Here is a 14,618-nt window from a genome sequence, read left to right as displayed (position 1 = left end):
GGCATTACCGGGGCGTTGCACACTCAACTGATATCACGATCTGCCGGCGCAGGAGATCATGGCGATAGTGTTTAGCACTGCCGCAAAATGTCTAGTTAATTTTGCGAGCGGCGCAAACATTGCCACCCACGGGCGCTAGTTGCTTTGCGCCCCATTAGCAGCCTCTTAAGGAGCTAATGGGAGACGCAAACCAACTGAATTTCTCCCCCTTAGTATGTTGACATTTTGAAATACAATTCAACAGCAAAATAACAGTCAAACCAGTGGAGCAGAGCAGATATTTGCAGCAAGTAAAAAATATGAGCGTACTTTAAGAGAAAGGATCAAACATGCCCTCCAATGCAGCTGCTGCTTCATATGGGGGCTGAGTGCTGTTCAGGGGCTCAGGCTGCACTGTGGGGTTACGATGACATCAGCATTTTTGGGGAACCTTTAATGAACCTGATGCAAAATAGGTGCACTTGTTTCTCGGTGCTAGTGTGATTCTGGATCATCTTAAACAACGTGATGCATAATGGTCTCTGGTTAGGGCTCAGCAGTGCTACAGGTGCCCATCATTGCAATATCAGCCCCTTTTTGGATATGTAGATTTATATGTATGTCAATATTTTTTTTGATACTTAAAAGTACTGAAAATTTTTAAATAGAAATAATCTAGCATTGCTACAGGCCCGATGAGCCAAATAGCCTCTCTCTGTGCTGTAATTTCTACAATTCTGTGATTTGATAAGTAGAGGTCACATTCTGAACAGCCTGCATTAAAGAATAATGAAACTGACATTCAGAATTTTGAAGTACCATACAAGATATTCTGCACATGTGCTAAAAATAATATCCATAGCAACAGGATAACAACGTCGACCAAAAGAATAATGAATCCCAAACCATAATACTCTGCTGAATAGATCTAATGATTCTGTTAACCTTTAAGCTGTCCTAGTTGTTTTTATTAATCCTTTTCTGCAGTTCTATCTCCGGCTTCTCTCCATAATTTGCTTTGCACTGACAGTGATCATTCATAGTGAACGTGAGCTAACTAGTAACCATTCTTGAAATATTATTGTATAAAAGGGCAGTTCTGCAGTAAACAAAATCTCATACACAACTGCATGGTGACCAAAGAGTATGTGGGTTTGCATTCTGTGTGTGTCTGAGTGTTTTGTGTGTGTGGTGGAGACACAGATTCTTTTCCTCCTTTTTCTGTCAACATTCTCCCCTCCTCTCTAACTGAAGGTGTTGACTCTTTGCTGTGGTATAGTTCAATGTTAATTGGTCGCCCTCTGACAACTTCGCAGGCAAGCATTCTTCATGTATGAGACTAGACTCCATCCACAACAACTTAGGAACATAGGAATAGGAGTAGGCCATTCAGCCCCTCAAGCCTGTTCCACCTTTCAATGAGATCATGGTCGATCTGTATCTGAACTCCTTGGCTCCATATCCCTTAATACCCTTGCTAGCAAAAATATATCGATCTCAGATTTAAAATTACTAATTGAGCTAGCAACTACTGCTTTTTGTGGTAGTAAGTTTCACACATGTACCACTCTTTGCTTGAAGAAGTGTTTTTTGCATTTATATAGCACCTTTAACATAGTAAAGTGTCCCAAGGCGCTTCACAGGAAGGTTATTAGACAAAATTTGACAATGAACCACATAAGGAGATATTAGAACAGGTGGCCAAAAAATTGTTCAAGGAGGTAGATTTTAAGGCGTGTCTTAAAGGAGGAGAGCGAGGGGGAGAAGCGGAGAGGTTTAGGGAGGGAATTTCAGAACTTAGTGTCCAGACAGATGAAGGCACGGCGGCCGATTGTGGAGCGAATGAAATCGGGAGAGACAGTGATTGTTGTTGGCTATATAACAATGGGCACCAATGTAGGTGAGCCCAATCCTGTTCTAACCATACACACACTTCCAACAAGGAACGGAGGTCGTGATTAGGAGCAGGAATCCTGTCTGATCTTCCGCCTCCCTAACCCAGGGGCACCAAGGTTGCTTACGTTTTGCGGGTGTGAGTGCAGGCAGAAAGCAGGTGCAGTGAAGTGTTGTTCTCTGCTGACTTCAGGAGAGCCATGGGAAGCGGGAAAGAGGAGGATTGATGGTGCTGAGGCCATGCAGGGCTGTGCAGAGAGCTTGAGAAATGTGAAGGGGGTTCTGACCGTGGCAGACCTGGCCAGATCATCTTTTTTTTCTGCACTGTTGTCAATGCTGGTGCCAATCATACTCTCTGCCACCTCTCTCCATTTCTGTTGAGTAATTTGTCTTGGTACCTTTCTCCCATCAGAAAGGATGAGGATCTCCTTCCTGTTGGTCACTTATTCTATCTGCATCTTCACTGCCTATTCTGGAGTGGGCCTTTGGCAGCACGGTGGCATAGTGGTTAGCACTGTTGCCTCACAGCGCCAGGGACCCGGGTTCGAATCCAGCCTCGGGTGACTGTCTGTGTGGAGTTTGCACATTCTCCCCGTGTTTGCGTGGGTTTCCTCCGGGTGCTCCGGTTTCCTCCCACAGTCCAAAGATGTGCGGGTTAGGTTGATTGGCTATGATAAATTGACCCTTAGTGTTAGGGGGATTAAATACGTGGGGTTACGGGGATAGGGTGGGATATGTGTTGGTGTAGGGGTTACGGGGATCGGGTGGGATATGTGTCGGTGCAGGCTCGATGGGCCGAAATGGCCTCTATCTGCACTGTGGGGTTTCTGTGATTTCTGTGAGTAGCATCCCCGCTGCTGGGCCACAAGGTGTAGGGTTTCGAACCCCGCTCCAGACAGTCCCGGCAAGTGGAGTCGGAGCCCCAGCTCTAAATTCTGGGTTGACATCCAGCGGGATACTTGCGTCCGTGGGTGTGGGTGCCCCCCCCGCCTCGTATGGGCTGTGGGAGCCCGTAAAACCCTCCCGCCATAGGACTAACCACCCTAATGGCCGGTATGAAGATGGTTACGGTCACGGAAGGAGCGTTAATGCAGCCAGAAATCCTTCCACAACTTCATACAGTTCCCCAAAGGGAACAGTGTGAAGACACGTACGACGGCGGCTGCCTATTTGGAGAACCTTTGTGTCCTGTTGAAAGTCAAATTAGAGCCGACTTTAAAATCTGCACAGGGCGCACGCCAACACCTCCGGGTGGCCATCACGTGTGCCATATCCACTGCTCCCCAGAATTGCATTCCAACTAAATATCACCCTTGTGGTGTCTAAAATCCGCAAAGTAAATGGTAACTTCCATTACTTGCAGCTACTTCCACAATGTTTAGTTCTACCACTAAGTTCAAAGGTGGAAAAAACACTCCAGCCTCTCCATTATCAATTCTCACCTTGATCAGTTCTCCCCGGTGTCCTGGCCAATATTTATCCCTCAACCAATATCACGGGGTCATGTAGGGAAGAGTGACCATAACATGATAGAATTCTTCATTAAAATGGAAAGTGAAGAAGTCCAATCCGAAACTAGGGTCCTAAATCTAAACAAAGGAAACTATAATGGTATGAGGAATGAGTTGGCTATGATAGATTTGAGAGCTTCATTAAAAGGCATAACGGTGGCTAGGTAATGGCTAACATTTAAGGGACAAATGCATGAATTGCAACAGTTATACATTCCTTTCTGGTGCAAAAACACAAAAGGAAAAGCGGCCCAACCATGGCTAACAAAACAAATTAAGGATAGCATTAGATCCAAAGAGGAGTCATATAAAGTTGCCAGAGGATTGGGAGCAGTTTAGTTCAGCAAAAAAGGACCAAGAGATTGATTAAGAGGGGAAAAATAAGTATGAGAGTAAGCTTGCAAGGAACATAAAAGCAGATTGTAAAAGCTTCCACAAGTATGTAAAAATAAAAAGGTTAGTGAAGGCAAATGTAGGTCCCTTACAGTCAGAAACAGGAGAATTTATAATGGGAAACAAGGAAATGGCAGTGCAATTAAGCAAACACTTTGGTTCTGTCTTCACAGAAGAGAACACAAATAACTTCCCAGAAATGCTAGGGAACCAAGGGTCTATGGAGAAGGAGGAATTAAAGGAAATTAGTATTAGTAAAAAAAATAGTGCTGGAGAAATTAATGGAACTGAAAGCTGATAAAACCCCAGGGCCTGATAATCTGCACCCCAGAGTACTAAAAGAGGTAGCCATGGAAATAGTGGATGCATTGGTTGTCATCTTCCAAAATTCTATAGATTATGGAACAGTTCCTGCAGATTGGAGGGTGGCAAATGTAACCCCACTATTTAAAAAAGTAGGGAGAGAGAAAACAGGGAACTACAGACTTAAGTTAGCTTAACATCATTAGTAGGGAAAATGCTAGAGTCTATTATAAAGGATGTGATAACAGGACACTTGGAAAATATCAATGGGATTAGACAAAGTCAACATGGATTTATGAAAGGGAAATTGTGATAGACAAACATACTGGTGTTTTTTGAGGAAGTAACTGGTAGAATAGATAAGGGAGAACCAGTGGATGTGGCGTATTTGGATTTTCAGATGGCCTTTGATAAAGCCCCACATAAGAGGTTAGTGTGCAAAATTAAAGCACATTGGGATTGGGGGTAATATACTGGCATGGATTGAAAATTGGTTAACAGGCAGGAAACAGAGAGTAGGAATAAATGGGTCTTTTTCAGGGTGGCAGGCGGTGATTAGTGGGGTACCGTAGGGATCAGTGCTTGGGCCCCAGCTAATCACAATATATATCAATGATTTGGATGAGGGAACCAAATGTAATATATCCAAGTTTGCTGATGGCACGAAAATAGGTGGGATTGTGAGTTGTGAGGAGGATGCTAAGAGGCTTCAAGGCGATTTAGACAAGTTGGGCTCGATTTTGTCATTGGGGCGGGCTGGTGTCGTGTCATCCACTTTTCATGTTATCGACCCGATTCCAAATCGATGTGGGAGAATGATGCGATTTTCACATAATTGGGCAATTCAGTTCCAGCGTGTGGGAACCCATGGCCCAATTAGTTTTTTCAGTCTGAAACTCGCCTCCGATGACATCATCATTGCTGCTGCATTTAAGGTCTGCAAGAAGCCTTGCTTCTTCTGTAGACTGCCAACCTTTTGGCCTTTGCTGTGAGAGGGACCTGGAGGCAATATGAGCAGCGGGAGACCTAAGTCTGCTCCCAGAATTGATGACGTCGCCCTGCAAGCTTTGGTGGAGGGAGCAAGAGCTAGTAAGGAGGTGCTCTTCCCTTCTTCAGGGAGGAAGAAGCCTCCCCAGCAGACGAAGGCTGTGTGGATCCAGGTGGCCCAGGAGGTCAACTCGTTGTCGCTGATCCGCAGAACCTGGCTTCAGTGCAGGAAGAGGTTTCATGACCTCCTGCGCACTGGAAAAGTGAGTATGACTTTCTCATCACCCTCAATCTGATCCACATTGCCTCTCCTCACCAGCACTCAGCTTTAGCAACCTCTTCCTCCACATCCCACTTGACACTGACATCCCTGCACCCTTTCCCATTCCCTCTCTTTCTATGGTCACATTCACCTAACTATTCGACTATGCAGCCCTCACACTCCCTCTCATTGTGATGCTATGAAAGCAACTTACAAAACACAGGGAGTGCCCTTCGTCTTGCCAGCTCACTCCATCTTTGTCTCCTTCTAAGCATCTATGCTATGGATTCTCTACACTCACTCCTTCATTCTCACTCAAACTCCACTTGTCTCCCTCATTGCAGGAAAAGAGAGCTCACAATAAGAGGGAACGAGCAAGGGCAGGAGGAGGGCCACCCTCAGTAGCCCACCTCACCCCTTGGAGGTGGTCCTGGAAATCGTGGGACTCGAGGATGATGCGCAAGTGGGGGATGGACAGGCGGGTGCATCAGAGAAAGCTGGTGACAGAATAGTTTTTCATCTCTCTCACTGACATTGCATGAGTCACTGGTAATGATTCTGAAGCTCTAACAGATGGACTTATGATCATCTGAAATATGCAATGTGCATGGAACCTTGGCCTCACATCTCTGACTTTCCTTTACTCCCCCACAGGACCATCGCAAGCACCCGTCCCCACTATCCAGGAGGAACAGCCTGAGCCTTTGGACTCCTCAGAGGAAGCTGCAACCTCTGAGGACGCAGCATCAGCAGAATTCAGCCAACCCAGCACCAGCGCAGACAATCACACCTCCTTAGGACCATCGCGAGATAGAGCAGTATTGTCACCTGGTGTATCACAGCTCACAAGTGAGCATCAGCAGATTGTGGAGACAGGGGCAGCAGTGGAGAGTCCTAGTCGGAGGGCGCAGGACACTGCCAGCTCGGCTCAGCTGCATGGCGACCCTCTGCCTCTGGGTCCATCCAGAAGAACAGCGGTGCTGGAAATCCAGGAACAGCTGCAGGAGTCTCTGGTAGGTTTTGTCTCCAGGGTCGCTGTGAGTGTGGAGCGAATGGAGGAGTCCATCGCGAACATGAGCAGAGCCTTTGTGGAGTCATTGGCGCATGAACGCAGCACCACGGAAAGGATGGCAACCTCTGTGGAAAGGATGGCTACAGTAGACGAGAGGATGGCTACGGCCATGGAGGAGCTAAGTCGCCAGAGTGCAGAAAACATGGTGAGTTTTCAGAATAGACTGACATCTCCCTGGAGGAGCGATGGTCAGCTATTGAGCAGAGAAACCAGACCTTCATGGAAGTCCTTTTGAGTAGGACTGCCAGTGCAGATACGGGTCTCCATGGCCCCCCTGATGGGTAGTAAGGTGCTCTCAAGCCACTTGCAAACGCTGAGGTTGAGCTGGCCCATGAGAGGGATGTTGGTGGCAGAGAACAAGGAAGTGGGGGCTCCTCTCCAAGTGCTCAAACTTCCATGCCCCTGCCAAGTCCTCAGTCAGAGCCCCACCAGAGTCCCCACCCAACTGAGATCGGCGTCTCAACCCCTGCACAGCCGCAGGAGCAGCAGACTGTTGCTGAGCCCTCACAGGTTTGCAAACACAGAGGACGCCCGCCAAAGGTGTCGAGACACGAGCAGCAAGAAAGTGAGCAAGGGGCCCACACATCTGCTGATGCCAAGGGGGAACCATCACGTAGGAGCACGTGTAAGAGAAAGATACTGCACAAATAGTCTCAAGGGTAGTCACTTGGGTGAAATGTGATGTTTAATGTTGAGAAGTTGGTTATTGTAAATAAAAATTCTGATGGCAACTGTTGCAGTTGTGGCATGTGTCATTTCGCTAATGGGACTTCCACATTGAGGGCTTAGGATTACTTGCAATTGTCAGTATGGTGGTCAGAGTGCTAGGAATCCGCTGGTTCTTGGCCATTGTCGATGCTCTGGTAAGAAGCTGTGAGGCAAAAGTGCTTGATTGGCTAGGCTAAGCAAATCTGGCCAAGATGAGTGCCTTCCTTGCATCCCGGGCAGCAATGTTCTCACGTACTGCTGCCGCTGGTTGATGGGCCTCTGCAAGATGTTCGTTTTCGCTCTCCTCCTCCTGCTCCTCATCTGAGGAGTATATGTGAGGAGCCACTTGATCCTCGTGAATCTGCAAGCCACGACGTTGTGCCATGTTGTGAAGTGCACAGCAAACCACGACGATTCTGGAGACCCTGGCTGCTGAGTACTGCAGGGCTCCACCTGATCTATCCAGGCATCTGAAGCGCATCTTCAGCAAGCCGATGGTTTGCTCGATTATGGGTCTGGTGGAAATGTGGCTGTAGTTGTAGCTCTCCTCAGCTTCGTTGGATGGGCTCCTCAACGGCGTCATTCGCCACGTCTTCAGGGGATAGCCCTTGTCTCCAAGTAGCCATCCGTTAAGTTGGTCTGGCAGACTGAAGAGCGGAGGCACACTGGACTGGCGCAGCATGAAGGAGTCATGGCAACTGCCAGGGTACTTGGCACAAACATGCAAAATTTCCTTCTTGTGGTCACACACCAGCTGCACGTTGAGGGAGTGGAAGCCCTTGCGGTTGACAAAAATACCTGGATTGCGATGGGGTGCCTTAAGGGCCACATGTGTGCAGTCAACGATGCCCTGCATCCTTGGAAAGCCTTTCAGATTAGCTAATCCAATCGCACGCGCCGTGACACTTACTTGATCCTTGGAGAAATGGATGTGATTGTGCGCGATGGCAAAGAGGGCATCGGTTACCTGCGTGATGCAATTGTGTGCGGCCGCCTGGGAGATGCCGCTGATGTCTGCTGCTGATCCCTGGAATGAGCCTGAGGCAAAAAAGTTGAGTGCAGTGGTGACTTTGACGGCCACTGGTAAGGGGTGTCCGCCTGCTCCTCTGGGCTCCAGGTCTTGTTGCATGTTTGCGCAGATGGCACCCGCTACCTCTTGCGAAAGTCGGAGCCGCCTTTGGCACTGCTGTTAAGTCATGTTGAGGTGGCTGATCCTCTGTCTGTAGACCCTGTTTGGGGGGTATCTCCTGCGCCGATGGGCTTCCATGCGCTTGTGCCTTCTGGCCTGTGCAGCTTCTGGTGGGTGAGCAGCAGCTTGGCGCTCATGTTGTTGCTACTGCTGTTGGTGCTGCTGTTGTTCATGGTTCTGCTGCTGCTGCTGCTGTTCTTCGTCCTCATCTGATGTCCAGGAGGAAAGGAAATAAATGGTTCCCATACTTCTGGTATATGCCTCAGTTGAGGAAGCGCTCAGTCAAGGTGGCGAGAGGGGTTTCCCAGGAGGTCACACTGGAGATGGGTGTCAGGCTCCAAACTTCCACAGCTATGGTTATGCCTGCTAAAAATTCCCCCAGACCTGAGACACCTAAGTCCTGCCACTTGCAAATGATGACTGATCAAATCTCCTATTTAATGGTGGAGCTGCAGCTGATAGTCAGCAATACAATTGTGCTACCACCAGATTTCACCGTCGTGTTTCAGAGGAGGTGTGCATCATGTGAGAAAAATGTTAAAATCAGAAAGGCCTCTCAAAATGGGATTATAGAGGCAATTCAGTGGTTGTTAAGGGCCTTAAGGGCGTATCCCGCCTCTTGGAGGCGGGACGGAGACAGGATCAGAAACCACGCATTTGGGAAAATTCCTTGGAGGCGGAATGGAGGCGGGGTCGGGCCCGCCCACCACTTTTTGCAATTTTAACACCCCACACGCCTCCATTCCCGCCTCCTCGGGCCTGGCAAAATCGAGCCTGTTGAGTTATTGGGCAAATACATGGCAGATGCAGTATAACGTGGATAAATGTGAAATTATCCACTTCGGTAAGAAAAACAGAATGGCAGAGTATTATTTAAATGGTGATAGATTAGGAAATGCTGATGTACAAATGGACCTGGGTGTCCTTGTATGCCATTCACTGAAAGCAAACATGCAGCTGCAGCAAGCAGTTAGGAAGGCAAATGGTATGTTGGCCTTCATTGCAAGAGGATTTGAGTACAGGAGCAAGGATGTCTTACAACAGTTGTACAGGGCCTTGGTGAGACCACACCTGGAGTACTGTGTGCAGTTTTGGTCTCCTTACCTAGGAAAGGATATACTTGCCATAGAAGGATTGCAGTAAATGTTCACCAGACTGATTCCTGGGATGTCAGGACTGTCGTCTGAGGAGAGTTTGGGTCGACTAGGCCTGTATTCACTAGGGTTTAGAAGAATGAGAGGGGATCTCATTGAAATGTATACATTTCTGACAGGACTAGACAGACTGGATGCAGGGAGGATGTTTCCCCTGGCTGGGGGGTCTAGAACGAGGGGTCACAGTCTCAGGATACGGGGTAGGACATTTAGGACTGAGATGAGGAGAAATGTCTTCACTCAGAGGGTGGTGAACCTATGGAATTGTCTTCCACAAAAGGCTGTGGAGGCCAAGTCACTGAATATATTTAAGAAGGAGATAGATAGATTTCTAGACACAAAAGGCATCAAGGGGTATGGGGAGAGAGCGGGAATATGGTATTGAGATAGAGGATCAGCCATGATCACATTGAATGGCGGAGCAGGCTCGAAGGGCCGAATGGCCTACTCCTGCTCCTATTTTTCTATGTTTCTAAAACAGATTATCTGGGTCATTGTCACATTTCTTTTTGTGGAACCTTGCACAAATTGGCTGCTGCATTTCCTTACATTACAACAGTGACTTGGCTGTAAAGTGCTTTGGGACATCCTGAGGTCGTAGAAGGTGCTATATAAATGCAAGTTCTTTCTTCCTTTCTTTGTTGTAACTATCATTGTGTAACTAAGGAACAGAGTCTGCGCCATATGCACCATCTATGTGAGCCTTGGCTAAGTGATAGCATTCTCTGCCTCTGATTCAAACAATCTAGGCTGACACTTCAGTGCAGTACTGAGGGAGCGTTGCACTGTTGAAGGTGCTGACTTTGAGATCAGACGTTAAACTGAGGCCCTCTCTCCCCCCTTAGGTGGAGGTAAATGATCCCATGGCATTATTCGGAGACAAGCAGGGGAGTTCTCCCCATGTTCTTAATCAAGATTGCTGAAGCATATTATTTGGTGATTTATCTCAATGCTGTTTGTTGGTACTAGCTGTATGCAATTTTTCCCTACATTGCAACAGTAACTACATTACAAAAGTACTTCATTGTCTGTGAAGCTCATTGGGATGTCCTGAGGTTGTGAAAGGAGCTATCTAAATGCAAGTTATTTCTTTCTTTCTTTCACACTGCAGACAGTGTGGTAATTCAGATTTGGTTGAAGTAAGTTTCAATTTAGTCTGTGCTGTAAATGGTGCTTACAGATTGACTGAACTGCACTCAGGGTTTTATGCAAAACATTGTTGACAGCGCAACTAGATGTTAAGTATTGATTTGAGACATCTGCAGCCATTTATACCCAGGTTTTACTGATAGACCTCATCAATGAGCATCTGTGTTATGTTTTATTTAACACCAGCCAGTAGCTTTTTCTAAATGAGCTTTACCTGGCTCATTATTCACAATATGTAAAGCAGACAGCAAAGAGCATGAATATTTTATACCAGGTATACAAAGGATAATCCATGGTTGGCAGCGTAATCTGCCTAGCTTATTTATGACAATGATTATATAACAGCAATAGTTGGGAATTCGTATTTCTCTAAACCACTGTATTAATCATGCCATTGCATTTTAAAATTATTATTATATATTTATTAGGGCATTTTGAAAGACAGCATAAACATTACAAAAAAAACATTTTCTTCCTTAAGTACTTTAAATGGTGCACTTCCAATTTTTTTTAAACAATGCAGAATTTTTAGAGCAAACTGGGGAAAAGGCAGCACAGATTCATCACCTCAATATTAGAAAATAGTATAACGGCAGGAAAGATACACCGGCAGTGTGTAGATAGCATTTAAAATTCAATGACACTTCATTTGCTTGCAGTGTAGCTCTGGATGATGACACTTCCTTACTGTTTTTCCCAGATAACTATATGAAAGAGCCATAAGTCATTGGCTCAACCAGTATAACAACAGCATCACTCCAGTGAGAATACGTGGGCTTTTTTAAGCAGTTTTATTTTCCTTTTCCTTTTCTCACCAATTGTTTTTCTTCTGTTTCCCTGAACATGTTGACATCTTGCCGGGGTACAGTTCCAAGATTGGTGGCTATCCTCTGGTCCTTTGCATAAATTTCTTCAGGAGGCTGATGTTCACAGCCCATAGTAAATGCACCTTAGGCTATCTAGTAGAACCTGCCCTTACACTGCCACTCCTGTACATAGGCCAAGGGAACCAATGTCGGATCTGTCCCAAGGAACTGCATGTGGAAACTGCTATTGCCCAAAGAGGTCATGACAAACTTTGCAATATCCTGAAGGCAGATCTAGGGACCACTCAGTCAGTGGTAACCATTGCCATGTATTACATGTTGCTGGGTTATTCCAAACAACAGCAGGAAACTTACTCAGCATGTCCAGAGAGGAGGCTTCTGGACAGCTGAGAAGCCTTGCATTATCTGTTCCCCAACTGTTGTAGCCCAAACCCCATCATGATGAAAACTTTGCCTGAGCTTTGGACCTCGTCCATGGGAAGCTTTGCTACAGAAGGAACTGGAGTTCTGCTGGTCTGCGGCTGAGTCAGGTGGACATGCAGCATTGCACAGAAGTGGGTTATGGAATCCTCCTTAGATACCACTAATCTGATCAAGATTGCTAACACTTTCTCAAATGGCTGTATAAACTGCATTGTTACTGAAGTGCATTTCTGGATTTCCAAGTCCCTGAATCAGCAGCTGAAGGAGCGCTTGAGCTGGGCATCTAGCCAGCAGCTTGTAGCTCCTCCAATTCCACCTGCATTTAATCCTCTTCAGTCCTGTTCTGTGTTTGACCTGGTGTTCCCTCCTGACACTCATTAACTGATCCCCACGGTATGGATGCAGCTGTCTTGGTGCTTACCCCGTAGGAGTGGATGACACAGGATGCTGTGAGTTGCTCGAACGAGGCCAGACATTGGGCTTACCACATCTCCTGCTCTTATGTACCTGGAGAAGCAGAAGACAAGCCTATTTTAGATTGATGGCAATAGGAGATCCCTAAAAAACTGAACTTACTTGACAAGGCATTTTATTTGATTCATTCTCGGGTTTTGAGTGCCACTGACAAAACCATCATTTATTGCCCATCTCTAGCTGCCCTTGAGAAGGCAGAGGTGGGATTTTTCTTGTTCTGCTGCAATTGCTCTTTGTCAGTGTTTTGATACAACTGAGTGAATTGCTAGGCCACTTCAGAAGGCAGTTAAGAGTCAACCAGTTGGTGTGGGATATGAGTCACATATAGGTCAGGGCGGGTAAGCACGTCAGGTTTCCTTCCCTAAGAGGACATTAGTGAACCAGATGGGTTCTAATGTTTATTATGTGTGAGGAAGCGCATTAATGAGTGAGTAAGGAGATAAGGAATAAGAAAGCGGCAGCAGCGAAAGGATAAAGAGCAGCCCGAAAGCGGAGCTCAATTAAAGCAGCGGCAGTGGCGAGAGGATAAAGAGCGGCCCGAGAGCGTACCTGAATTAAAGCAGCGGCAGCGCGATGCTCCGATTCAAAAACAACGTTAAAGAGTGATGTCACAGGAGAGCAGGTAGGTGACTGGTTGGTGAGTAGTATAGCTCTTTTTTGCTCCCTAAGTTAGGGAAGGGGGTTAAAGTAAGAGCTGAGAAACTAACTTGCTTGTACTTATTAGATTAATAACTTAAACTAAATAAAATAATCAAACAATAAACCTAAAATATCGATTGAATAAAATCTTTAACTAATGAATTAATAAATAAAATAAGGTTAGAGATGGCAGGGCAGGTGGTGTGTTGTAACTGCAGCATGTGGGAGTCTGTGGAGAGCATCGTGATCCCAAGCAACCACATCTGCAGCAAGTGTCTGCAACTCGAGGAACTTCGGCTCAGAGTTGTTGAGCTGGAGTACGAGCTGCAGGTATTGCGATGCATCAGGGAGGAGGAAAGTTACCTGGACACTTTGTTCCAGGAGGCAGTCACACCCTTTAGGTTAAGTAGTACTTTAGAGTTCGTCAGTGGTAAGGGACAGGAGGGTGTGACTGCGAGTCAGGAAGGTGTGGGGTCCTAGGATGCAGTCATGGAGGAGCCTCAGCCCTGGACCTTGTCCAACAGGTACGAGGTACTTTCTACCTGTATGGATGAGGAAAAGGACTGCAGGGAGGATGGGCAAACTGACCACGGCACTGTGGTACAGGGGCCATCCAAGAGGGGGAGAAGGAAGGAATATGGTAGTAGTAGGGGACAGTATAGTCAGGGGGATAGACACTGTTCTCTGCAGCCACGAAAGAGAGTCCCGAAGGCTGTGTTGCCTGCCCGGTGCCAGGGTTAAGGATATCTCCTCGCGGCTGGAGAAGAACTTGGAGCAGGAGGGGGAGGATCCAGTTGTCGTGGTCTATGCAGGAACCAATGACATTGGTAGAACTAAGGATGAGGTTCTCCTGAGGGAGTTTGAGGAGCTAGGGACTAAATTAATAAGCAGAACCACAAGGGTAATAATCTCTGGATTACTACCTGAGCCACGCACAAATTGGCATAGGGTCAAGCAGATCAGTGAGTTAAATGCGTGGCTCAAAGGGTGGTGTGGGAAAAAGGGGTTTCAATTCATGGGGCACTGGCACCAGTACTGGGGAAAGAGGGAGCTGTTCCGTCGAGACGGGCTCCACTTAAACCAGGCTGGGACCAGTGTCCTGGCGAATCGAATAACTAGGGCTGTAGATAGGGCTTTAAACTAAAAAAGTGGGGGGGGAGGGGTCAGGTGAGGGGAAATTTAGAAATCTGAACAGAAAGGTCAAGGCAATAGAGCGGTGTAGCGACTTGGGTAAAGATAAGCAGAGTGTGACAGGAAGGGACAGAGGGTTTAATGGTAGCAGTGCAGCAGAGTATAAGGTCAAAGCAGGGAATAATGGTAAAAAATTTAAATTAAAGGCTCCTTATCTGAATGCATGAGGCATTCATAACAAGATAGATGAACTAGTGGAACAAATTGAGATAAATGGGTTTGATCTAATAGCCATTACAGAGACATGGTTGCAAGGTTTGGAACTAAATGTTCCAGGGTACTTGACGTTTCGAAAAGACAGGCAGAATGGTAAAGGAGGGGGATGACATAAGGACAGTAGCGAGAAAGGATCTCGGCTCAGAAGATCAGGAAGTAGCATCAGTATGGGTGGAGATAAGGAATAACAAGGGGCAGAAAACATTGGTAGGAGTAGTGTACAGGTCCCCGAACAGTAGCTATACCGT

Source organism: Somniosus microcephalus, chromosome 1 (assembly GCF_052327205.1).
Source record: "Somniosus microcephalus isolate GS21.2 chromosome 1, FLI_Smic_1.0, whole genome shotgun sequence".
NCBI lineage: Eukaryota > Metazoa > Chordata > Chondrichthyes > Squaliformes > Somniosidae > Somniosus > Somniosus microcephalus.
This window is presented reverse-complemented; position numbering follows the sequence as displayed.